This window comes from Meles meles, chromosome 5 (genome assembly GCF_922984935.1).
Source record: "Meles meles chromosome 5, mMelMel3.1 paternal haplotype, whole genome shotgun sequence".
NCBI classification, from domain to species: domain Eukaryota; kingdom Metazoa; phylum Chordata; class Mammalia; order Carnivora; family Mustelidae; genus Meles; species Meles meles.
Window position 1 is genome coordinate 119,925,741 of NC_060070.1, and position 26,894 is coordinate 119,952,634.

General features: G+C 47.2%; 1 protein-coding gene across 3 annotated transcripts in view; it reads right to left on the reverse strand.

Annotated features, from left to right (window-relative positions):
* Positions 1–26,416, reverse strand: part of PPARD (peroxisome proliferator activated receptor delta) — an 82,556-nt gene extending 56,140 nt beyond the window's left edge. Inside the window, exons 1-2 of one of the 3 annotated variants that reach the window (XM_046006427.1) lie at positions 26,292–26,416; positions 22,404–22,487 (exon numbers count right to left, since the gene is read on the reverse strand). The gene's annotated coding sequence lies outside the window, so the exon portion shown is untranslated. Of the gene's footprint in view, positions 1–1,291; positions 1,364–22,403; positions 22,488–26,291 lie in introns of those variants that run through there. The other 2 variants (XM_046006428.1, XM_046006429.1) reach the window with 2 other exon arrangements.
* Positions 26,417–26,894: the final 478 nt, after the last annotated feature.

A 26,894-nucleotide genomic window follows, 5' to 3' on the forward strand; every position in this document is an offset into this window, starting at 1 on the left:
TTGGCTCAGGTCATGGGACAGAGTCCCACGTCAGGCTCCATGCTGGGCATGGAGTCTACTTCTTTCCCCTTCTCTTTCCCTCTGCCCTTCTCCACACACCCCCACCCACAAAAAAAGAAAGAAAACCAGTCGTCACCATAAAGTTCAGATACTATCAAAGAATGCAGAAGAATGTCAAAGATTTGAGCAGATGCGGTCAGAAACCTCCTGGATGTGTTCAGGAGTCATTTCTGGTTGTGAAGTATGAGGCCCTCAGGACCATCACTGTCAGGTCCCACTGACTCCTCTGACCAACGATCTCAGAGGCACCTTTCTGAGAAGTCAGTGGTTTCCCCAATCAGGTTTGCTGCCTCAAGTCTATGGGGAGCTTTATAATGCAGATTTCTGGACATCATTCCTAGAAATCCTAATTCAAGAGGCCTGAAACAAGGGCCAGGAATCTACATTTTTCTACAAAATTCCCTGGTGGATCTGCCGGCTGAGCCATGTTTCGGAATCATGGAACTAGATACTTTCTGAGACAACCAGTGACAAGGCTAGCCTGCACATCTCGCTGCAAAGCCACAAGGATCCCACAGGGCCAGTGCTGGGGATCAAAGGCTACTAAGTGCAGAAAGGGAAACTCCATGGGGGAAATTCCATGCATGTCTAGCAATAGGTGTTAGAGCCTGGGAAGGCAGCTAGCAAATCCCTATGAAAAAGTCTGTTCTAGACAGTTCTCTCAGGGTGATCTTGGATGTTCCCCTGGGAAAAATGGGTAACCAGTGCCACTTCTACTCTGGGAGACTAAAGGAAGAATCATTGCCCTCTAACAACACAAATACGAGCCAGCAAGCTCTGCAGCCCCCAAGGAATCAGCAGCAGAAAGGGACATGGTGTGGTGTGGCAGAAAGAGCTCTGGGTCAGACTCATAGATTTGGGTTCAAATCCCTGCTCTCTATCACCAGCTATCTGTGGATTAAAGATAGCTACCATCCCCTTGCTACTCCTGCCTCAAGATGCAGAGTCTAGTTCCTCTCCTTGAATCTGGGCTGGCCAGTGACTGCTCTGACCAGCGGCCTTTGGCAGAGGCCCCACCATGGAGTGTACAAGCTGCTGAGAGAACGTGTAAACCCAGTGTTCGACCAAACAACAGCCCCACAGTAAGTACCCTTTTACCAATAAGCTCCCACTTCTGGAGCCCTTTTTGGCCAAGGGCACCTCATATACAAAGTACAGGAACTATTTATGATTCCCCTACAACTGGGAGGGACCCTGACAACAAGTACCCAGTGTTCCAAGGATGACTCACCTTCTCCCACCACACCAGTGTCCCCTCTGGTCTCTCTTCTTCCTGTCACAGTGTCTTCTTTGTCCTAGTCACCTAGGTTCAAAAAGTCAACCTCTCAGACTCCTCTGTCTCTCTTTAGCACCCAGGAACAGCCAAGACCTTACCTCTCCAATCACCCCCATCTCTCTATCTCCATGGCCCCCAAAAGGCAGTCTTCAAGGCCAGGCAGATAGGAGTGCCACTCTGCAACTTACTAGCTGGGGACCATACACAAGCTTCTTATCTCTTTGAGGTTAGTCTCCTTAGCTGCAAACTAAATTTGTAGTCCTTTCTAAGATAAGAAAACCTAGAGCCCAAAGCACACAGTTCAAAGAAAGTGCTCAGTACAAAGCAACCTTTTTCACCTAAGTTAATACAGATATCTCCTCATCTCATTCTCCTGCTGTGTATCTCTCTCCATTTTGACCTCTCTAGCATAATGCTAGCGCTTTAATTGTCCAAGATGACAGCTACCACATTACTCTCCTACTCAAGGGCCCTCGCTGGTTCCCACTGTTCTCGCATCAATCTCAGCTTCTCAGCCAAGCATGTCAGATTAGCTACAATAATGGCTGCACACTGTCATGCTGGCCTGCCCTAGCAAATCCCATCCTCACTACGACTTGCTGCTGGCAGCAGTCTTCTAAAACGGCTCACTATAATACCTTCCTCCTGACCTACAAAAACCGCAAGATCACAAATGTCGTTTTACGCCACTAAGTTTTGGGGTCATTTGTTAGAAGGCAATAGATAACTAATACTCTTGATTTTCCCAAACACATCTGAGCTGTTGCTCCTTTACTCACATTTGCCCTTCCCAAATCTCACCTAGTGTGACCTTCCCAGCCCGCCAGGACTACCTCCCATACCGGTGTTCAGCCTGAGGCTTTTCTTAAAGTGCCATCTACCAGCCTTGTCCAGGAGCCTTTTCCTCTTCCCCCAAGCTCTTCCAAGGTCTCCATCTCTGCATCTGTCACACTGTATCACTGTCAATCTGTTTATCTGTGTGCAAAATGACACATGGCAAGGTTACTCACTAGAGCCAAAGACTGGAAATCACCTGGACATCGTGACTAGAGACTGACACACCCACACAACAAATGAGGGAGAAGGAAAAAAGAATGAGGAAGCTCCACAGTGTACTAGTATGCCAGCAGGCACAAGATACAATATGTAAAGCAAGCAGCAGACCAGTGAACAAGGCAGACGGCCATCTGCCTGAAAGGTAATAACATAATAATAGAATAATATAAAGTTACATGCTCATAAATGAAAGTGACCAAGAGGGCTGCCTCCATGAGGGGAGACTGAGCAGCTGAGAGACAGGGGAGGGAAAGAGGGAACACCTTGTGAATTTTGTAGCATGTCAATAATTACCTATTCAAAAATAAACAGCTCCAAAGACTGCGAGCTTTCCCCCTGAGATGAGGAATAAGACAAGGATGTCCACTCTAACCATGTCTGTTCAATACTGTACTGTAGATTGTAGCCAAGGTAATTAGGAAAGAGGAAAAGAACGAAAAGTTATCTGGATTGGAAAGGAAAAAGTAAAACTATATTAGCAGATGACATGATCTTACATGACATGGTCTTAGAAAATCCTAAGAAAGTCACTAAAAAATCTACTAGAATGAATAAATAAATTTAGCAAGTTTGAATGATAAAAGATTGATATATAAAATTAATCAAAAAATCCTCAACAAAATATTAGCAAACTGAATTCAACAATACATTAAAAAGATCAGACACCATGATCAAGTGGGATTTATTCCAGAGAAGCTAGGATGGTTCGTTATCCACAAATCATCATAATACACTACGTTAAACAAAATGAAAAGTAAAATCATAGAATCATCTCAATAGATGCAGAAAAAGCATTTAACAAAATTTAACATCAGTTTATGATAAAAACTTAACAAAGTGGATATAAAGGGAACATGTCTCAACATAATAAGGGCCATATATGACAAGCCCACAGCTAACATCATACTCAGTGATGAAAAGCTGAAAGCCTTTTCTCTAAGATTGGAAACAAGACAAGGATGCCCAATCTTGCCATTTTTATTCAACACAGTATTGTAAGTCCTAGCCACAAGAATTAGGCAAGAAAAAGAAATAAAAGGCACCCAAACTGGAAAAGAACAAGTAAAACTGTCACTCTTTCGTAGATGACATGATACTTTCATAGAAAACCTTAAAGCCTACACCACGAAACTAATAAATGAATTCAGTAAAGTTGCTGGATATAAAATCAATATGCAGAAATTTGTTGCATTTCTGTATACTAATAATGAACTATAGGAAAAAGAAATTAAGAAAATTTACAATTGCATCAAAAAGAATAAAATATCTAGGAATAAATTCAGCCAAGGAAGTGAAACACCCATACTGTAAAAACTGTAAGACACTGCTGAAAAATATTGAAGACAACACAAATAAAGGAAAAATATACCCTGCTCATGGATTGGAAGAATTACTATTGTTAAAATGTCCATACTACGAGGGCGCCTGGGTGGCTCAGTGGGTTAGGCCTCTGCCTTCGGTTCAGGTCATGATCTCAGGGTCCTAGAATCGAGCCCCACATCGGACTCCCTGCTCAGTGGGGAGTCTGCTTCTTCCTCTCCCTCTGCCTCCTCCCATAATGCTTGTGCTCTTGCTCACTTGCTCTCTCAAATAAATAAATAAAAACACTAACTTGAGAAGACATATGTACCCCTATGTTCACTGCAACATTATTTACAATAGCCAAGATATGGAAACAACTTAAATGTCCACTGGTATTCCACACAATGGAATATCATTTAGCCATCAGAAAGAATAGAATCTTGCCATGTGTAATAACGTGAATGGACCTACAGGATATTGTGCTAACTGAACTAAGTCAGACAGAGAAAGACAGATACCATGCAATTTCATTTATATGTGGAATCTAAAAAGCAAACAATCAAACAAAACAGAAAGGGATTCATAGATACAAAGATCAAAGCTGATGGGTCCCGGGGCGGGGATAGATCAAACAGGTGACAGAGATTAAGAGGTACAAACTTCCAGTTATAAAATAAACAAGACATGAGGATATACTGTACACATTGGGAATATAGTCAATAATATGGTAACAATATTTGTTTGGTGACAGATGGTAACTTGACTTACTATGGTGACTTATTTTCTAATGTCTATATTAAATCACTTTGTTGTACACCTGAAACTAATACAATATTGCATGTCAATAATCGTTTTTTAAAAATCAATCACCTTTCTACACACTAGCAGTGAACCAAAAAGTCCAAAAGTCCAAAGTCTATTCAGAGTTCTAGAAGTAGAGGTTAGGGACACTGAAGAAACAAATAGTAGAAAATTTCCCAAGGACTCTTCAGCCATTAGGGCCCTGCAGATATTAAGGAAAGAAGATAAATACCTGGTTATATCCTGGTGGTATGCCTGAACTCCAAGAATAAAGAAAATCCTGACATCTTTCAGAGAGGAAAAAAACAGATTACCTACTACAAAGTACCCAAAAGCCAGTTAACTTCATTATTCATACTAAAACATAGAGGAGTGACCTCAAAATTCTAAGGATTCTATACTCAAACTATCAATCAAGAGGGAGGGCATGGGAACTCTTGTACACTGTTGTTGGGAATGTCAAACAGCATAGCCACTATGGAAAACAGTATGGCGGTTCCTTAAAAAATTAAAACTAAAATTAGCACATGACCCAGCAATTCTACTCCTGGGTATATAGAACCCAAGACACTGAAAACAAGGACCTAAACAGATATTTTTACATCCATATTTATAGCAGCACATTCACAAAGCCAAAAGCTGAAAGCTACAGATGAACGGATCATCGACAGATGAACGAATAAACAAAATGCGCTGGAGGCATACCTCCCAGATACTTGTAGGTTCAGTCCCAGACCACTGCAATCAAGCACACATCACGATAAAGTGTTTTTGGTTTCCCAGGGCAAGTAAATTCTGCTTACCCTATAGCGTAGGCTAGTAAGTGTGCAACAGCATAATGTCTTAAAAAATGGACATAGCCTTCAGACACATGAAAAAATGTTCATCATCACTAGCCATCAGGGAGATTCAAATTAAAACAACATTGAGATACCACCTGACACCAGTTAGAATGGCCAAAATTAGCAAGACAGGAAACAACGTGTGTTGGAGAGGATGTGGAGAAAGGGGAACCCTCTTACACTGTTGGTGGGAATGCAAGTTGGTGCAGCCACTTTGGAGAACAGTGTGGAGACTCCTCAAGAAATTAAGAATAGAGCTTCCCTATGACCCTGCAATTGCACTGCTGGGTATTTACCCCAAAGATACAGATGTAGTGAAAAGAAGGGCCATCTGTACCCCAATGTTTATCACAGCAATGGCTACGGTTGCCAAACTGTGGAAAGAACCAAGATGCCCTTCAACGGATGAATGGATAAGGAAGATGTGGTACATATACACGATGGAGTATTATGCCTCCATCAGAAAGGATGAATACCCAACTTTTGTAGCAACATGGACGGGACTGGAAGAAATTATGCTGAGCGAAATAAGTCAAGCAGAGAGAGTCAAGTATCATATGGTCTCACTTATTTGTGGAGCATAACAAATAACATGGAGGACATGGGGAGATGGAGAGGAGAGGGAGTTGAGGGAAACTGGAAAGGGAGATGAACCATGAGAGACTATGGACTCTGAAAAACAACCAGAGGGTTTTGAAGGGGCGGGGGGGGGGGGGAGGTTGAGGAACCAGGTGGTGGGTAATAGGGAGGGCACGTACTGCATGGATCACTGGGTGTGATGCCAAAACAATGAACACTGTTATGCTGTAAATAAACAAATAAATGAAAAAAAAAATGGACATAGCTTAATTACAAAATACTTGATTGCTATGAAATGCTAAGCATCATCTGAGCTTTCAGTGAGTCATAATCACTAATCACAGATCACCACAACAAATTTAATAAAAATGAAAAGGTTTAAAAAATTGCAATTATTACCAGAATAGGACACAATGACATGAAATGAGCAAATGCTGTTGGAAAAATGGGGCCGAGAGACTTGCTCTCAGCAGGGCTGCCACAAGCCTTCACTTTGTGTAAATAAATAAATAAATAAATAAATAAATAAATAAATAAAAAAGGAATTTCTCTCCAAAGCACAATAAAATGAAGTGCAATAAAACAAGGTATGCCTGTATACAGATATAGGGGAGTTTTTCAGCCTTAAAAGGTAAGGAAATCAACTTAAACAATAACATGGATGCATCCTGAAGCCATTATGTTAGGTGAGGTAAGCCAATCACAAAAGCAAAACTATTGGATGATTCCACTCATGACCTACTGAGCCTAGTCAAATGCCTAGATACAGAAAGGAGGGCAGTGGTTGCCAGGCGCTGGGGGCAAGGGGTGGGGTGGGGCATTACCTACAAAGTTTCATTTTCCCAAGACGAAAAAGTTCTGGAGATGGACGGTGGTGATGGTGAACAACAGTGTGACCGTACTTAATGCCGCTGAACTGTACATTTAATGAAGGGATAAAATAGTAAATTTTATGTTATGTCTATTTTACAATGAAAAAGAAATAGCCAATAAACATAACAAACAAATAAATAAATACAGTGAGGGCGCTGTGCCGCCATTTTGGTAGTTCCTCAAAGTGTCACACACAGAGTCACACATGACCCAGCAATCCCAGCCCTTATTCCCAAAAGAACTGAAAGCGTATGTGCACACAAAAGCCTGTAAAGGAATGTTTATAGCAGCCAAAAACTCGAAGCAACCCAATGGATAAGCAAAATGTACTTTACATCAAGTAGAAATAAAGAAGAATGAAGTACCATTACGTGCTACTGAGCAAGCACACAGATGAACCTTTACAACATTATGCTGACTGAAAGAAGACAGACACAAAACGCCACATGTTGTATGATTTCATTTATACGAAATGTCTAAAATAGGGAAATCCCTAGAGAAGGATAGATTAGTGGCTGCCAAGTGATGGCTGAAGGAAGTGTAGTACTGGGACTAACTATTAATAGGCATAGGGTTTGTTTTGGGGGTGATGGGAATGTTCTGGAATTAGTGGTGATACAACATAGCAAACCACTGAAGTGCACACTTTAAAGTAGTGAATTTTATGTTATGCGAAGTAGATCTCAATTTTAAAATGCTGGAAAAAAATATGGAATGTAACATGAACCGGGCGCCTGGGTGGCTCAGTCGGTCAGGCATCTGCCTTTGGCTCTGGTCATGATCCTGGAGTCCTAGGAATGAGTCCTTGTTCAGCAAGGAAGTCTGCAGTCTGCTTCTCCCTCTGCTCCTTCTCTCTCTCTTTCTCAAATTAAAAAAAAAAAAAAAAGTAACATAAGCCGTTCACATTCTGCCTCGTAGTTCAGTGATTCAAAAGCTTGTCCCCGTCCACGCCTTCTCACCCTGCAAGGCAGCCGGTCCTCCTCTACCCTCTGTGTCCCCTGGCACTCTCTGGCTGCTTACCAGCCCTTCATCACCCCCATGGCTTCCCACTTTTTGACTCTTGGGCAAGGCCTGCCCTTGCCTCACCAGACCCACCCCTTTCCTGGCGGGTCTCCACCTCCCACACAGACCTACCCAGGACCGTCTGGAGGCTGAGACACCAGCCCCAAGAATCACCCCAGACGAGCTGCCCAATGACCAGGACTGCCGTTACAAGCGTGTGTCAGCTGAGGGATTCGGTTTCACGGAGGAACTTAATTATAGCTCAGGAGTGGAGGAAGGGAGAGGAGCAGGGCAGCCTTGAGGGGACACACAGGAAGCTAGCTTGCTCTGTGGCCCAGACAGCATCTGCCAGGTCGCACCAGGACTGGGATCCCACAGGAAAACAAGTATGACCCAGTCAGGCCCACAGTGACACACAGCTTATGGAAATCATCCTGTTCATAGCCATGAATTCCTGGCCCCGCCATGCAACACCAGCCCATGTGCAGACCAGAGTGGTCCAGAAGAAACCTGAGATGTCAAGTCTCACTCACTCTCAGGGCCCAGATAGGCCTTCTCCTCTCCTACTGCCAGGCACCCCCATTTCACTCTGTAAGAAGTAAAGCCCCATCTTCAGTTTTCTCCCTGCCTCTGGGCTGTTTTTCCAGAACAGAATTGGAGCTGTTGAGGCTGGGAACATCCTCCCTTTGCCGGACTACTATGCTCAGACCCCTGCCCACGACCCAGCAAAGTGCCACACAGCAGCTGCGAACATGTGGGCGTCAGCAGGGCTGGGGCCACCAGACCTGTCAAACCACTTGGCCTGGGCACTGCCAGGTGGGGAAAGCAGACCAGGTGCAAGTTCATGGAAAGAGCAGAGCCTCGGCGGAGGAGCATGTCCCACTGAGACCTATTTCCTTCTCCCTGTTTCTGACTCATATCTGGGCTCCTTATTTTCTAGGTTTCTGCCTGGTCGCCCTGCCTGCTCTCTGAGTGAGGAGATCCCATTACCATCTGCCACTGCAGCCAACGATCCAATTCCTTCTTGTTTCAGAAAAGAGGTAGGGACCCAGGCCCTGCTCTCTATTATTCTTCCCAAGTACTCCCCCTGCCCCAAGCCAAGGCATGATCCTTCCCACCTCTTCTCTGTGTACCTTTTTTTCTGAAATCATGAGAGGGTTCTCCCTAAAAGCCATGAAAAGAAATCTTCAGACTGGAGGCGGTATCCTTTCTGGGTTTTGTTTGGAAGGAGGGGGAGAAAAAGGCAGGGGGTGGGGAAGGGAGAGCAGATGGGGGGGGGTTGGGAAAAATAGGCACCTTTTTGCCTTCCGCCCTTTAAACCATCACAGCAATGAACAGTCATACTGTCCTTCCCAAATGCACTCCTTTGGGCAAGACGCCTTTCTTTGCTCACTCAGAAAGGGCAGGGAAGGTTAGAGAGCAGAAAGAAGAAGCCACCTGAAGAACAGGAAAGGCAAGTCCCAGAATGGAATGTTAAATAATACCCCACTTTTCAAAGAAAACCAAGTAAGTACACACATAGTAAAATCTGAAAGAACACAGAATAAAATTTACACCAGCCACTTATAGATGCCATGATTATGTATGACTTTTAGTTCCTTGTCAGTGCTCAGCTGTATTTTCTTTTTTTATTGAAGTATAATTGACATACATTAGCTTCAGGTGTACAACATAATGATTCAACATTTATATCCAATGCAAAAAGATTTCTACAGTAAGTTAGTTACCATCTGTTACCATACAAATTTACAAATAATTTTTTTCTTCTGGAGATTAGAACTTTTAATATTTACTTTCTTACCAACCTTCGAATCTGTAATACAATATTATTGACTATGCTGCATGCTATCCATTCTATCTCCATGACTTAAGTATTTTTTTCTTTTTTTAAAAAAAGATTTTATTTATTTGACACAGACTGAGTGCATGGGAGCGTGCATGAGCGGGGGAGGTGGAGGGAGAGGGAGCAGTAGACCCCCCACTGAGCACGGAGACCGAAGGATGATGGACAGACGGATGGGTGGACGTGGGGCTCCATCTCAGGACCTGAGATCATGACCTGAGCCGAAGGCAGATGCTTAACTGACTGGGCCACCCAGGCACCCCAACTTAAGTATTTTCTAATTGTCTATTATGAATAAGCACTATTTATCTAATTAAAACATTTTCAGATAAATTAAAAACCACACACGTGGAAATGCTTGGGCCTGAGTGCCAGCTCACATTCTAAGAAACACTGCCTCCCAAACACCAGTAATCCCAGCAGCGATGGTATCTGATTAGCTTCTCAGCCCCCAGGTACAAGCTTCCAAAGATGTCTTTCACTATTACTAGCTAAAACCATTGGCCAGGGGCAAGCTCCTCCTTCAAAACCTTTGGCAAAAGCACCCGGAAGCATCTGCTACTGTCCTCACCCATGGGACACAGTCCCCAACCTCTCTAGAGCTCACAACCCAAAGCCAGAGCCTCAGAAAGGTACAAAACCAAACACAAGGCCAGGGGCTCCTGATGTCCTCAGGTTGGAAGACTCCTCTTCCCAAGGCCCAAGTCAAGGCTGGAGGGGGTGGGCTGCAGGCAGCTGCCAGGGGAATTACTCCATGGGGTCCTGCAGGCCATCACTGACTAGACCCAACAACCACCCCAGCCAACGCTCAGGTGGAAACAGGACCCAACCAACAGTCTTGAAGTTCTGCTCGGTCCTATCAACAATTACTGGCAACCACCCCTTGGCGGGAGGTGTCCAGGGTCCAGACACAGGCTAACAATAAAACAACCAACACCTAATGAGTGCCACAGCTGTGCTGTACCTGTATGAGCTCTTTTAATTCTCAGGTCATCCCTGAGAGGTCTATGGTTAGTGCCCCCAAGCTACAGATGAGGAAGCCATGAAGGCACAAAGTGACTTGCCCAAAGCTACCAGTAGAGCCAGACCTCAGTCCCACGTATTCTGGCTTTTAACCAGTACCCCATATTCTCTCAAAGTTCTTAGCCTCAGAAACAGCCAGTGAGCTAAAAATATAAAGAGTGCCACATGCTACTTCCTGTTCTGCTCCAGGGGAGAGTTCATTCCCTTCTGAGAAGGCAAAGAAATGAGAAGGGCAACTGTCCCCTTGTCCAGGATCCCCGGGAGCCCACAGGTGACCGGAGGAGAGGTCATCAAGGCAAGCAGGTGAGCACAGTCCCCAGAGCCCAGCCGAGTGTGCCGCTGAGATGCCGCCTCTGCCTCCTCTGATTCCCCATGCCTTCCCTGCACCCCAACCCCAGCCTCCAGCCAGGGAAGTGGGAGCAGAAATAAAAATAGCTCTCTAAAAATAAACCAGGGATGGCAAGGTACAAGAAAGGGGAAAAATATAAGGCCACTGCTGGTTTGAGCCCAGGGTCCTGCTGGACTAGGTAGGGCCCACATTGCTGAGCAGGACAGGTAGCCAGAGCTCTGGTTTCCCCTCCGGCCTCTGCTCACGGCCTACAGATGCACACGTGCACACATTCGTAAGAGTGACATGAGCAAGAAAAGCCGGCACTGAACTGAGAAGCACAGGGGGATCAAAAGGCTTACACCTCAGGCCATGATTTGTCAGGTGTATGACCTGAGTAAGCTGTTTAACCTCTGTGATCTACAGTTCCTCACCTGTTAAATGGGTATACCGATACCCGCTTCTTTTTTTTTTTTTTTTAAAGATTTTATTTATTTATTTGACAGAGAGAAATCACAACTAGGCAGAGAGGCAGGCAGAGAGAGAGAGAGAGGGAAGCAGGCTCCCTGCTGAGCAGAGAGCCCCATGCGGGACTCGATCCCAGGACCCTGAGATCATGACCTGAGCCGAAGGCAGCGGCTTAACCCACTGAGCCACCCAGGCGCCCCCCGATACCCGCTTCTTGCAGGCTGGTGTGAGGGACAGTGAGCTCATCCACGGCATGACGTCTGGCCCAAGGGAGAAGCCAAATAAAGGCAATTTCCCTTCCTTCCTTTTTTTTTTTTATATATATATTTTATTTATTTGACAGAGAGAAATCACAACTAGGCAGAGAGGCAGGCAGAGAGAGAGGAGGAAGCAGGCTCCCCGCGGAGCAGAGAGCCCGATGTGGGGCTCGATCCCAGCACCCTGGGATCATGACCCGAGCCGAAGGCAGAGGCTTTAACTCACTGAGCCACCCAGGTGCCCTTCCCTTCCTTTCTTTCTCTCCGTATGTGCCCCACCAGGCCCCGTTCTCCTTCTTCTCTCCTTTCACCAGACTGAAAACAGGCTGATTAATCACTTGGATCAGAGACTAGTTTTTTTCTCCTACAAGTCCCTTCCACTCTACATGCCTGGCCCACCAGCTAGCTGGTTATTTCTTCTGGTTCTATGTGGGGGTGCTCACTGCCTTGAAGAAGATCCAGGGAGACACTAAATGCAGCCATTCTCAGGACCTCCTCTTCCCGCTGGCCTGGAACAAGACTCTGCAGGGGGCTCTAAAGCCTGCCAACATTTGGTTCTGGCTCAGTGACCAACAAGACACTTTGCTGTGCTCGAAAGCAGGGAGTGTTCTTGGAAGCCAACACCAGTCTGGCCAGTCAGGCAGGTACTTTCCAAACTGGAAGAATTAGATTCAACAGCCATCCTCCTCGGGGAGGCCCTCTGTGTGGTAATCAAAGACACAGCTTTACACACCTGGGTTCAAATCTCAGCTCTGCCATTTATTAGCAGTGCAGCTTCAGGCAACTGTCCTAACCAGTCTGAGCCTCAGCACCCTCATCTGTAAAAAGGGTATGAGGATTCCAACCTCTCAGTGTTGTGTGCGTTAAACAACGTGATATATGGGAAGTAATTAGCACAGTGCATTCAACACGTGAGAGCCACAGCTTACTTGGCTCCTGGATAGCTACTGACTTCTGGCAGTATGGGAATGGGAAGGGGATTAGACACAGGTAAGCCCAGCTCTCAGAACTCACAGTCCCGCCTGGAATGCAGGCAATAAGGCAATAACTCCACCATAATATACTACGGTAGGTACTAAGCCAGAGGTAGGAGAAAGGACCCTTACTAGACCCCCAGTGGAGGAAGCGGTGAGAAGGAGGCATATGGAAAAGACTCTGCCAAAACCAGAAACCTCAGCTGTCTCCACTAAGCTTCAACCAAATGGAAGAGCAACAACTAGGAAAGGGGGTCTTAAGTTTCCATCTGCCAATGTCTGATTGCTGGCCCGTGAAATGACTTCCCAGACAGGGCTCTGGTGTAGGTCAATGCCAAGCCCATCCTCAGAAGCAAGCCACTTAGGCTGGCCATCCAGGCACTCTTCCGTCTGACAAGCGCCCGGTGAGCACCTCTTGCCCATCCAGGAGCCAGTTTCTGGGGAAATGGATCTTTGATTGTGGCTAATGAACACACGTCAGGACTGAGAACGTGAGGGCACACTGCAGCTGCTCCCTTGCGACTCAACAAGGTCTCTGACTCATAGAGAACATCAGAGGAAAGGACCAGTTCTTTCTCCTGATGGAAACAGAAGGCAGAAAGGAGGGCAAGGTTCAGACCACAGTCCACAGAGAAAAAGCAGCATAAGGACAGAAGCCCTGGGAGCACTGGAAGCAGCTCATGAGTGGTATTCTTGGTTGTCTACAATGTGCCCAGGATGGAGGTACAAAAGCAAATCAAAAACAGATTGGGGGCACCTGGGTGGCTCAGTGGGTTAAAGCCTCTGCTTTCGGCTCAGGTCATGATCCCAGGGTCCTGGGATCGAGCCCCACATCTGGCTCTCTGCTCAGCGGAGAGCCTGCTTCTCTTTCTCTCTCTCTGTCTGCCTCTCTGCCTACCTGTGATCTGTCAAATAAATAAATAAAATCTTAAAAAAAAAAAAAAAAAAAAAAAAACCAGATTGCCCTGGGGCGCTTGGGTGGCTCAGTGGGTTAAGCCTCTGCCTTTGGCTCAGGTCATGTTCTCAGGGTCCTGGGATCAAGTCCTGCATTTGGCTCCTTGCTTGGAGGGAGCCTGCTTCTCCCTCTGCTCCATCCCCCTGTACATGATCCATCTCCCTCTCTCTCTCAGATAAGCAAGATCTTTAAAACAAACAAACAAAAATAAACAAACAAACAAACAAAACAATGGGGCACCTAGGTGGCTCAGTGGGTTAAGCCTCTGCCTTCAGCTCAGCTCATGATCTCAGGGTCCTGGGATCGAGCCCGGCATCGGGCTGTCTGCTCAGTAGGGAGCCTGCTTCCCCCTCTCTCTCTCTGCCTGCCTCTCTGCCTACTTGTGATCTCTGTCTGTGAAATAAATAAATAAAATCTTTAAAACAAACAAGCAAACAAAACAAAACATGGTAGCATGTGAAAAGACAAGGCTATGCTAGGCTTGCAGGGGACAAAAGACAGGCCTTGACCTGGGTGCAGATAAACCTAGTAGGTCAGGGAATGGGCTAAAGAATGAATACAATATTTTTCTGCAAGGTGTCAGACTGTGAGGATATGAAAGGCAAATTTTAAGTAGCTGTTGTAAAATACACTGGGACATTAAGATGCCTGAAAAAAGAAACATCATAGAAATCATACACTGGGATAGAATATAAACAAGACTATGGGGCACCTGGATGCCTCTGCCTTCAGCTCAGGTCATGATCGCAGGGTTCTGGGATTGAGCCCTGGTCGGGCTCTCTGCTCAGCAGGGAGCCTGCTTCCCTCTCTGCCTACTTGTGATCTCTCTCTCTCTACTTGTGATCTCTCTCCGTCAAATAAATAAAATCTTGAAAATCTATGTCAAATAAAATCTTAATATATAACATATATTTTTTTAAGATAAACAAGACTTTAAGATTTTAAGATAAACAAGACTAGAATAATACAAGTTTGATTGTATACATTCTGCAGTTAGAGAATTTATTCACCTAGTGATTTTCACTTGGGAGAGAGAAATTATTATTGGTCAATTTGTTTGTTAACAAGCATTTTAAATTTTTCAGTAACAACTTGATGCCATTATTTAAAGCAGGTTCTGGGAAGAGTCACCTAGGACTACAAAATGAAGGAACACAGGCATGGAGGATTTAATCTATGGAGACAATTTGTAACCGACCCCAGATGACCATGAAGCTTACCATGAACTACGAGCAGGCTATCATTTTGGAAAGTTGCACAAGGACTATCATGGGGTCACCACCCGGGGAGAGCATGACTTTTCAAGCTGAGCTTACTTGACCTTTTGGGATCGGGTTCTTAGAAACCACGTGATGCCATGAGGACCTGGAGGAGGCAGAGCCCTGAGGTTGGGAGTGGGGCCCTCTCAGGAGTGGGCAAATTAAGGGCTCTGAGACATGGGGTGGTGGGGGGGTGGGCATGGAGGAGGTGAATCTAAGGGATAACCATGTATATGCAGTGGCCCAAGCTCCTGTCCTTGGCTCTCTTATTCTGGCAACCCTCACCCTCCTGGTTGGGCAGCTGGGGAGAAGGCAGGCTATGGGGCCGCTCCTGGGAGGAAGGGCAGGGAGGTGCGCAAGCTGTAAGAAAGAATATCAGGTGGGCAGCCATGGGACCCATGCTGAGTAGCCCAGGAAGAGTGGAGTGGGACAAAGTAGCAGGCATGGCAGCCTGGAGGTCCTCATGGGGCTGAGAAGGAGGGTGACTGAAGTGAGGACCCCCAGGGACCCTCCAGAACTGCCTAGGGAGAGCAGAGTGGCCAACCTGCATTTCTAGGAACACTGCTCCATGCCTCCATGGACAGTGGAGCTGCCTTTATTATTCAGAAAGAAAAGGTTGCTTTCTTCTCCCTCTCCTAGTATTTTAAATTGACTATATTTACCTGCCGATGTGCCCTAGGTATGACATGGCAAATATTCGATGGGAAGGAATTGAGGAACACAGGCATAAAGGCTGAGAAGGGGTGTGAAGAGGAGGAAAGAAGGGAAGAGGCTTAGAGCCAGGTGAAGGGAGAGATTTTGCAGTTCTTCAGGGTCAACGGTGATCAGGCCGTCAATTCGCTGACCTCATCTCATCACCTTCTAGGCTCTTCTCCCCTCATTCTGCTCCCGCCACTGTGGTCTCCTGACTATTCCCCAAACACACCAGCCATAATCCTGCTTCAGAGTCTTTGCACTTGCTTTCCCTCTGCTTGTAAGGTTCTTCCCACACATGGATCGTTCTTCTCTTTGAGCTCAAATATTACCTTCTCAGCGAGACTGTCCTCAAGCCCTCTATTTAAAAGTAATACTACTCTTTCCTGCCTTTTAAGAAAGACTTTATTTATGTATTTATTTATTAGAGAGAGAAAAAGAGTGCGTGCACACGAATGGTGGGGGGGCGGGGAGCAGAATCTCAACCAGACGCCAGAGTGCGACACCAGGCTCAATCTCACGACCCTGAGATCATGACCTGAGCCGAAACCAAGGGTCAGACATTTAACCAACTGGGCCACTGAGGCACCCCTTGTTTTATTTTTTAAGTCCGCTCCACACTGAGCTTGAACTTATGACCCTGAGATCATGACCTGAGCTAAAACCAAGAGTCAGACACTTAACTGAGCCACCCAGGGCCCCCCTGCTACTTTATTTTTTTGATATAGCATTTACCACCATCTGACATGCTAACTACATAATTCTGGCTCTCTCCTGGTTCTTGACCATAACCACCATGAAAGCACAAGACTTTTTTTTAATCTGCTTTGTTTACTTCTTCAGCCCCAACGCCTAGCACATAGGAGGTACCCGGTAACTGTACATTAATGAGTGGAAGATGGAAGTGGGGTCAGATTTACACTAATCCTGGATCCTCAACAGTCTGAAGGAAACCCCCTCTTACTCAACTGACTGAAGATGTGAGGTGACTTCCAAAAGCAAGGATCAGACATTACCTGAGGCCTTTTCTTTGACTCCCAAGAACTCCCTAAAAGGTTCCCTCAAAGAATGTACTGCTTCAAAGATTAGTCTAGGAAAGGGCAGGACCTAGAAACTTGAAACGGGGTGCTCTAAGGCTTGAAATAAGAGTGAGGGCCAGCCAAGTCACCCCCTGGGCCTGGAGGCAAATGAGCCTTGGAGTGGTTTCCTATTGCCACTGCTACAAATTACTACAAACGTAGTGGCTTCAAACAAAACATATTTATTCTTTTACAGCTCAAAGTCCAAAATTGGTTTCACTCCAAAATCAAGGTATTGGCAAGGCCACACTTCCTCCAGAGGCTCTCAGGGAGTGCTTGCTTCCTTGCCTTTTCCAGCTCTTAGAGCTGCATTCCTCACACTCCCTGGCCTCTTCCTCCATCTTCAGAGCCCGCGGGGTAGCACCCTGCAGTCCCACTGCCCTCTTCTATATCAAATCTCCCTTTGCCATCCTCTTCACAGGACACCCGTGACTGCACTTAGGGCCCACTCAGATAATCCAGGATAATCTCCCCATCGCGAGATCCTTAAATTAATCGCCTTGGCCAAGTCCATTTTGCCATATAAGGTAGCATCCACAGGTCGCCAGGGTTACAGCCTACATACCTTTGGGGACCATGACCCAGTCTACCACCATGGCAGACAGACTGCAAGAGTGTGGAAGAAACAGAGTTCAGACCTCTGGTCTACATGAAAGAAAGACCAGAGCAGGAATCTTGGCAGTGTCCTGAGCCAGGGGCTTTCTTTTGCTATCATTGCTTGCTATTGTCTATGGGGTGGGGAATTAATTTCTTAGAACTGAGCATTTTAGCCCTTGGAGGGCCTCCTTGGAGATCTACCCTTGAAGGATCATCTCCAATCTGTGGCCTCCAATGGACCACGCAGGAATGCATCCCAAGATGCAAGTGCTGAGGGCCCAGAGGAAGCCACCAGGATCTCTGGGCTGTCTTGAAGGCTTTTGCAGGAGGGGAAGCTGGAAAGAAATGGTCTTGACCAGACAGACAAGCTCACGATCAGCAATGGCAGGTAAGCCTTCTTTCATGAGAACTGCCTTGGGTAGAGGGTTCTGAGAACCCCTGTGGCTTTGGCGAGGGGAGGAAGACTGCTGTGATCAGAGCAGCCGATCAGCTGGTAATGTCTGATGCCAGGAACAGACAGGTTAATGGCAGTCTACCTGCGACATATCATGAACTCTATTCTACTTGGCGCCTCTGAGATCTATAGAAAGATGGTTTTGGCACAGACACTGAAATATTTGGATAAGCCAGCCACGACAAACACAACCACTCCAGGACCTTGCTTTACACCTTGGGCACTGTCCCTCTGTTATGCAGACATCATATGTCTTCTTACTGAGTTGGAACATGCCAGCTCATTGTGAATTATTTCACTACTCCCCAAAGCCCTCAAGGACTCAGTGAGATGACTGAGGAGGAGAATTTTCCAGTGTAAGAACTGCATGCTTGCCGTATTGGTTCTACTGATGTCATGTTCACCAGGGGACCCAGCTGGCCAGAAATACTTAGTGGGTAAAGCAATGGAGCAGTGGCTGTCAACCAGGGGTGAGTCTGCCCCGTACTGGGGGATGTGGCAATGTCTGAAGACATTCTTGGTTTTCACAACTCGTACAGAGGGAAGGGAGGCAGAAGCAGGGGAGGGTTGCTATTAACATCTAGTGGGTCTGAGCCAGGAATGATGCTAAACATCCCACAACACACAGCCTACTCAATGAAGAATTCCCCAGCCCAAAATGTCTATAGCACTGGAGGTGAAAAGAGTGAGAGACACGAACAAGGCAATGTGGGAAGCAACGAAGGGACACTGAGGAAAGTGTACCTTCTTTGCTTGTTTGGGAAAGATGATGAGAGGTAAAGCTCTGGGTTCTGGCAGAGTGAAGGACAGCCTGTTTCTGAGGAGTGAGTGGGCCCACAGACTGTTGGATATGTAGGGTGGCCTGCTTGGCTTCAGCTGCCACTGGGAGAGCAAAGTTGGCCTGGACTTCCACAGGAGTGGAAGCCAAAGAACTGTGTGCCTCTGAGGTTACAACTCTTGGACGAGGGAAGTGCCAAGAGCAGTACTAAGACAAGGATCAAGGAGTTACAGAAGATTGCAAATGAAGGCAATGAAAATCTGCTTTGAGGCACCTATTGGCCTAACAGTAGAGGAATGAACTTAAACACGAAGTGGTTTTCCCACAACACAGGGAGCCTCTCCCTCCAGTGTCCTTCCCGTGGGAGAACTCTTTCACAGGTGTGGCACTATGAGCTGTGCAGAATTTGCCAATGATCTCTGGAGAGCTGTGGAGATGATGACAAGGCTGGGTGCAAGTTAGGCTTTGAAGATCGGACTCAAAAAATAGAATAAAATAAAATAAAAGAAGGGGTGTCATGTTGCACCGCCCAGAACACTCAATTGTTGAAGAGAACCTGGCGGCTCCCCCACACTGAGGCCCCCAGGGCCACAGCTGGTAAATCAGGGAAGGAACTGCTGGATGAGACAATGAAAACTGACTTTGTTAAATCATGACCCTTAAGTATGTGTCTTTTAAATATTCTTTGTAAGGAGAGTCATATGGTTGTCTCAAGAAAAATTGTGAGACTGAGTTGCAAGCTAGTCATTTTCTTCTTGAAACATTTTTACTTCAAAGAAAAGAGTAACACGTTATAATTATTTAGACTTTGAGTATTTGACGGACTTTTTCTTGGAAAGGGAGATTCAAATAAAAAGCCTGACAGTGTGGGGGGGCACCTGGGTGGTTCAGTGGGTTATGTGTCCTATTTCTGGTTTTGGCCTGGGTCATGATCTCAGGGTTACAGGACCGAGCCCTGTGGCAGGCGCCGCACTCAGTGGGGAGTTGGCTTGAGATTCTCTCTCTCCCTCTCCCTTTGCCCCTCCCCCCACACATACACCCATGCTCTCTCTCAGTAAATAAAATCTTTAAGCACAACAAAAAACCAACCAAACAAAACAACCTGAGAGTATGTTACCAGTGATAAAAATCAAGCTTTCAAGAGAAAATCCAAATTATGGAAAACTTGTATCCACCACTCTAAGCTTAACAGCTCCCCAACACTTAAATGCCTTTCTGTTGAGATCAGTGGTATTAAGATGATTTATTGATATTGTAAAATGAAATATGTCAACATTTAGAAGATTTATGTGACTTAGTGAACCAATATTTTCTGGTGACCAACTTAAAGTAAAAGATCCATTCAAAGCACAAGAGGAACCCATGGATTTTAATGTTATAGTATGAAAACTCCGTTGGTAAGGTTTCAGACTCCACACTCCAACTACCCTTTAAGAAACTACCATTTTGTTTTGGTATCGTATCAAAGAATATCCACAATTATCTGCAAAAGCTATTAAAAGCTATTACCCCCTCTTTCTCAACAACCTATCTGTGTGAGGCCAGATTTTTTTCATGGCCTTCAAATAAAACAACATATCTCAAGAGACCAAAGCAGATTGAAGCAGTTATGAGAATCCAGCTGTCTTCTGTTAAACCAGACATTAAGAGATCGCCAAAAATGTAAATCAATGCCACTTCTCTCAACTTTGTTTTGAAAAATAACCATTTTTTCTTAAACATGTCATTTGTGGTAAATGTAATGGGTTTATTATTATATTAAATGGATTAATAAGTTAGTAATTAAAAAAAATTCCTCAGTTTTTAGTTTCTACTAAAATAAATAGAAGTTCTTGAGCCCCTAATAATTTTCAAGACTGTAAAAGGGTCTTGAGGTCAAAAGGTTTGAGAATCATTGTTTATGATGTTTATAACATTCATTGTTTATGACAACACAGCAGTTGACTTCAGGGGCACATGGGTGGCTCAGTTGGCTAAGTATCTGCCTTCAGTTTAGGTCATGATCCCAGGGTCCTGGGATCAAGCCCTGTGTCAGGCTCCCTGCTCAGCGGGGAACCTACTTCTCTCTCTGCCTGTAGCTCCCCCTGCTTGTGTTCGTGCTCTCTCTCTGGCAAATAAATACAGAAAATCTTAAAAACAAACAAACAAACAAAACCACTGAGGCGCCTGAGTGGCTCAGGTTGTGACCCAGGCATCTTGGGATCAAGCCCAGCATCAGTCTCCCTGCTCAGCGGGGAGGCTGCTTCTCCCTCTCCCTCTGCTGGCCACTTTGCCTACTTGTGCTGTTTCTCTGTCAAATAAATAAATAAAATCTTAAAAAAAAACAAAACCCTGACCTCAAAATAAACCAACTTTCTTTCAAGGCCCAATCTGAAACCCAGTTTCTTTAGGAAGAAAGCTGATCCAAAGTGATGATCAGCTCCTCTAAATGAGTATCCCTGCCATTATCCTCGTATCCACCAGCTCTCTTCATATTTTCAAAATCTTTTTGTGCATATGTCTTCTCTCCCCAGCCGGACTCCACACCCTTGGTGGGGAGGGAGGGGGAGCAGCCAAGGACTGAATCTGAAACATCTGTCACAGGACCTGACCTCAGATGGGAAAGACAAAGATAACGACCACACCACAGACTTCTGAGATTAGCACTGAAAAATCTGATAACGCCCCAGGCTCACCTTTGCCAGTGGAAACTAAGAAGGAAAACTTCTGGCTGGGACTGTTAGCTCAAAGCTCAGGGATAAACCGGACAAGTGAACTCTGGACATGTGGCTCTGTGGCCAGCTGCTGCTGGAACGAATGACAAAGCCATGAACTCAGTGGCTCTCCCTTCTACCTGATCCCCTCTCAGGGAACCTCAGCGGCTTCCCACACCCCTCTTCTTCCTCATTCACATTTCCTTCAGAGGAAGGACTGGGCATGGGTTTGACAACCAGAGGGGCCCCTGCCTGAGGCCTTCCTGCAAGATCCACAAGCGAGCTGGCCCCCACAGACAGACAGACGTGTGGGCTCAGCACCCTGTTTCGCAACAGGAAAACCCACAGGGTGTTAAAGGCAGAGAAAGGGAAGTGAAGCCCATAAACAGCTGCTGGAACCACTGAACTTCAGAGATTAAAACAAATCAGACAGGAGCCCATGTTTCCCCTGGCCCCCAGCAGGGACCTTCCCACAGCCCTGGCGGCCCAGATAGCTGAGACAATGAACATCGAGTTCCCTGCAGCTCCCTTTCTGAGAGTTTATAAAATCTACCAGGCATCCTGAGAACAAACAGGGAAACAGTGATGAGAGGCCGACCACATTGTTCAGACACTGGTGAGGACCTGCTATGCCAGCAGAGATGGAAGGAAAAACCCTTGCGTATTATGCCCAGATCTCATGTGTGCCAACAAACTTTGGACCCATCAGGCAGGGACTGAATCTATTCTTTTTCCTATCATCACTTCCCAAGTGTCTAGTACTGTGTCTGGTACCTAACAGACACTCAGGAATGCCTGCTGCATAAATGAAAGAGAATGAAAGGCACCATATTTGTGGCCTGGCACCCATATGGACAGAGAAGAAAAGTTTGTGCACTGATTCATTCAACAAATATTAGCATCTCCTCAGCACTAGGCAGTCCTAGACACAACAGGAAATAAGTCCCTGCCCTTTGTGGATTTTACGTTTTAGTGGGTGCAAAGATGAGGAAATATCAATACTCCCCAAAAAACTACATAAGCCATAGACATTTAATAATTATTTAATAAGCGCCCACTATGTGGAAGCAATGAGTACCACATGTTATGACAGGCACCTGGGATCTGGGAACTCAGTCCTAGTGAAACTGTTCCATCTTTTAGGCCAGGATCCTAAACCTGGGATGTCTCAGTCGGTCATCAGAGGTCCTGTGTAAGGAAAACGGGATTACCTCTTTGGCGCATCTGTCCTCATCTATCGGTGAACAGAAGCCACTGCGTGAGTACCACGTGCATGCCCAAAACGCCACACAACGCTACAGGACAGAAAGAAACCCAACATCTTTAGCGGAGAGGCACCAGGATCAGAAAAGCAGCGTTCATGTTTTAAGTAAACACGAGAGCTCCAAAACTGCTCTTAGGTAAGCGGGTTCTTTCTTTGTCCCTCATACACACACACATAGCCTGAGATGTTATTCTGAGCCTGAGTCAGCAAATATTTCCTGATCCTGGAAGGAATCTGCTCATTTCTCAGTAAGCAGACACCGGCTTTGCTCATTTTCCCTGGGCGAGGCAGAAGGAGCTGGCCAAGGGAAGAAGGGACCTGGAGCCCAACAGCCCCCACAGGTGGCAGCTCAGAAATGGAGATGCCCTGAGTCATGCTTGAGTCCTTGACCAAAGCCTTGTGGCAGCAGGACTAGAGTCACACCTGAATCACCAGCCTCAGAGCCACGGAGGCCAGGAACCATCTGCCAAGAAGACCCACATGGCTGAAACCTGATGCAAGGGGCCATCTCCTCCCTGCCAGGTTCGAGCAAGCACCCAGCTCTCCTCTGACTTGGTGAAACACAGCTGCTGCAAGTGGCTCCTCCCCCTGGATCCAAAGGCACAGCAAAATACTCAGCTACATCAGACCGTCCCCAAAGCAGAAGCTGCCGTGCCATGTGTAACAACGTGGCACAGACAAGGGCATTGCACAGAGATCTGACATGACACACGCCAGAGCCTAGAGGGACAGACAAAGTTCGTGGAAACACTGGGCGGGGAGGAAGAAGAGAGTGATCCCAGCGTGGACACTGCAGGGCAGTGAGGCAACTCGTGGCACCTGCAGGCCCTGCTCAGGCATGGATAATGGGCCCTGCAAGTGGGCTCCCCAGCCAGCAGGGACCACCCTGGGAGGTGGGCCGCAGTAACGGACTCTACAGCTGAGACCTTGAGAAGCGAAAGGTACGACTCCTCCTGAGAGAGGAGCTACACTGTCCTAGGACATGCCGGGATCTGCAGGCCCTTGGGACAGCTTGCACAACAGCCAGAACAGCAGCACTCTATCGAGAACAGAGGCCTACCTGCTGCCCAGGCCAGCATGCAACCCTGGCTGGCCTCTATCATGCCCTGAGGGACCACAGGTGGGGTAAGGGCCATTCTTCTGGAACAGGTAGAGACCTACACCAAAGGAGGAAAACAGTGGTGGAGAGGCAAGAAGAAAGAGCCAAACAAAAAGAACTAAGGAGCTGATGGGCTACACCCTCTGTAGAATAATGTCAGGGGCCTGTCTGCCCACACCTTTGAAAAACAGAGAAGGCTGACTCAAACTCTATAAAACTCACTGAATGGGAACTTGGTCACTGATAACCCTGACCAACGCCAAGGCCACAGGGTGGACAGATGGCAAGAAGCTTACCAGCCAGAGCTGGTGGTGCGGAAGCTATTCCATAAGGACTGGGCCTGACCTCTTCTTAAGCCCCTCTCACCTGCTGTCTCAGTGGAGAGTACCACTAATGGGTAAGCAAAGACAGAAGAGCAGCAAACCTCTCGAAAAAGTCAGGTAAAGTCCTTGGGAGTCAGACTGGACTAACTTACTGCCAAACGCACAACCTCACCTTCATCAGAATGACACACTAAAACTCTGGAGGGATGCTTTTTGTAAGAACAAGCGTTCTTCTACCTGGTCCATTCTACCCAAATCCCACCCAGGCACTGCTCAGGGAAGGACTCAGGGGTCAATGGAGAGGGGAGTGGCTCCGACGTCCATAGTCCTATTCCTTTCACAGAAAAGGGTCAGTACACAAGAGGACTCCCAAACTTTAAAGTCTGGTCTAAGCTGGCTCACTTGGCTCTGCACCACAGCTCCTGAAGGCTGCCAATTCTGTGTCCAATTCTGGCTCAAAGACAGAGAGCACGATCCTCAAAAGAGGAGACCTAGAAACCCGGAGCCAGGTGAAACAACAGGGCTTCATTTCTAAATGTGAGAGTGGGTCATGCTTTCAGAATCCTCCAAGATCAGTCTGGCCAGAAACAGGATAATGTTATTTCCTAAAAATCTCTCCAGGGGACCAATGCCAAATAAAGGAGCTCAAATTGAAGGCATCTGAAAAGAACTTTCTGCCTGACAAGAAGGTTAAAACCCCAGACACACCAGGAAGGTGGTGGGCTCTCTGGCCCCAGAGAAGATATCTCTGTAAGTGGCCAGAAACATTGACACTGTCCACCTAACGTAGCCCCACCAACTCCCCAGGCAGATATCCACCTGACAGGGCAAAGGGACCAGAACTTAGGGGTCAGCCTTCCTCCTGGATCCACAGGAAATTAAGCTCTCAAGGAAAACGGGAGGGAGAAGAACCTTCAAGAGAACCTACTACTCATCAGAGGCCCTAATATTCAGTATATGTGCTGCCGAAGCGAGCACAAGAGGCCCTAATATTCAGTGGATCAGAGATACACGAGTGAAAATCAGAAGCTGGTTCAGGTGACCAGTAATAAATGGGACAGATGCCTGCCAGCCCCAGGGCTATCAGGCTAGCAATCTATTTCAAAACTCAAGTAGGAAAAAACTGTCTTGGAGCCAGTACAGAGGAAAAAGGTTAAGGGATTCTTTGGGACACAACTTCTGGAGACTCCTCTTAGCTTTTGGGGATGGGGCAAAGGGTGAAGGGTGGGAGTGAAGTCAGAGATAATCTGGAGTATCATGGTGTAACTGTGCTTGGTACATCCAGAGTGGAAAGACAGAGAGCCCTGTTTCCTGGAAGGGGAAAAGAGTTGGATGAGGCCTCCAGCTACCCCTGGCACACACCCAAGTCAGTGGCTGCTCTCTCCCCAAGGGTTCCTGGAAGTCAACAGACCCATAAAGGGGAAGTATTAAAGCTGAGATTAGAATGGTCTACAAATTGGACACCATCCCTGATGCAACACCCAAGTAAATGCTCCCACACAGACATGCCCGCTACTTACCTCAGCTCTTACTTCAGTCAGGGGCTGGACACCCTCCCACCCCACCCCCACTCCCAGAGGTATCTCAATAGCAAATTAAGGGAAAGCAGAGTAGTGTGTGGAGCTCATGCTTCTCCCTGAAATAGAGGTAAGGGACTGGAAGGGAATGAGAGGCAGGTGACAGGAATGCAGCGGACAGAGCTTAATCAGAAGGAAATTAGAGAAAGAGGCAAAAATTGGGCCTTTGAGGGTAGCCAGGGTAGAAGGGGCTTAGGTAGACAGGGATTGTTGGCAAAGGACAGAAAAAGCCTAATAACACCGCAAAGATGACCGGGAGCGGTAATCCTGAGAAGGGCCAGGCAACGCGGGGGTAGGAAGGGACAGGGACGGAAAAAGAGAGCAAAGATAGGGCAAGGGTGGGAGGACGAAGGCAGGAGATGACGAGAGGGACAGAGAAGGAGACCAAGGAGACCCTGGGTAGAGGGGGCAATGGATTTGGAGACACCAGGGAAGAGATGACGGAAGAGGTCAGAGACAACAGTAAGGAACGAGAGAGGACCCCGAACCTTAGACCCGGCTCTCGGGTCTCGGCCACAGAAGTGGGAGGAGACGGAGTCACTAGGCCCAAGAGGGGGCACAGAGTTGGGTGGGGGAGGTCCGCGGTTCGGGTTCAGTGATGGGGGTCCAAAAGGCCGGGGGCGCAGGGGCGGCGGGGCGCCAGGAGACCCACAAACCACCGCAGACCTGCCGGGGCCGGGATGTCGGGAAGCCGCAGCTGCTCCGCCGCGGACCGCTGCCGCTCCCCCCATTCCACTCCCCGCCGGGCCTCGCGCCCCGGCCCCGCGGGCCGCCTCATCCCGGGCCAGCCACCTCCTTCTGCCGCCCGCCTACTGCTTCCCCCGACCCGGGCTGACCTGTCCTGGCCGTCTCCCGCGCCGCCGCTGCCGTCCCGCAGGCTCCGCAGGATCCTCCGAAGCCTGCCAAAACTTTTCCCATTAATCCCCAGCTCCGCGGCGGCCGCGGCGTCACACGCTGCGCGGCCCGGACCCGCCCCCACCATCCTGACGTCACCGCGCACCTCGGCCCCCTTCCTTCTCTCCACGCCCCCTTCCGCCCCAGTCGAGGCCAATCACAGAGCCTCCTGGAGACTCCTCCGATTCTGCACTCCGCCCACCGCGCACTCCGCCCACAGCACGCTTCGCAGGGCCCGCCTGCAGCGCCCTCTGGTGCGGGATGCGGGCGCGGCCGCTGAGGGAGAGGCAGGAGGAGATGTTCCAGGGCCACTAAAACAAGTCCAGTAAGTATCACAAAAGATAATTTAAAGCTGGAAAGGAGTTTAGAGGTCATCTAATACAGCCTCCACGTCCTTGCAGTGAAGAAACAGTCCCAGAGAAGGTGAGTGACCTGCAGTGAGAAGCAACGCCGAGGTTAGAACCTGGGTCTCCAGACCACCCTGAAGGAGTCGGTGCTGCCTGTAATTTTAATGAAAGGGTTTTCCTCCCTCTACAGGCTTCTGC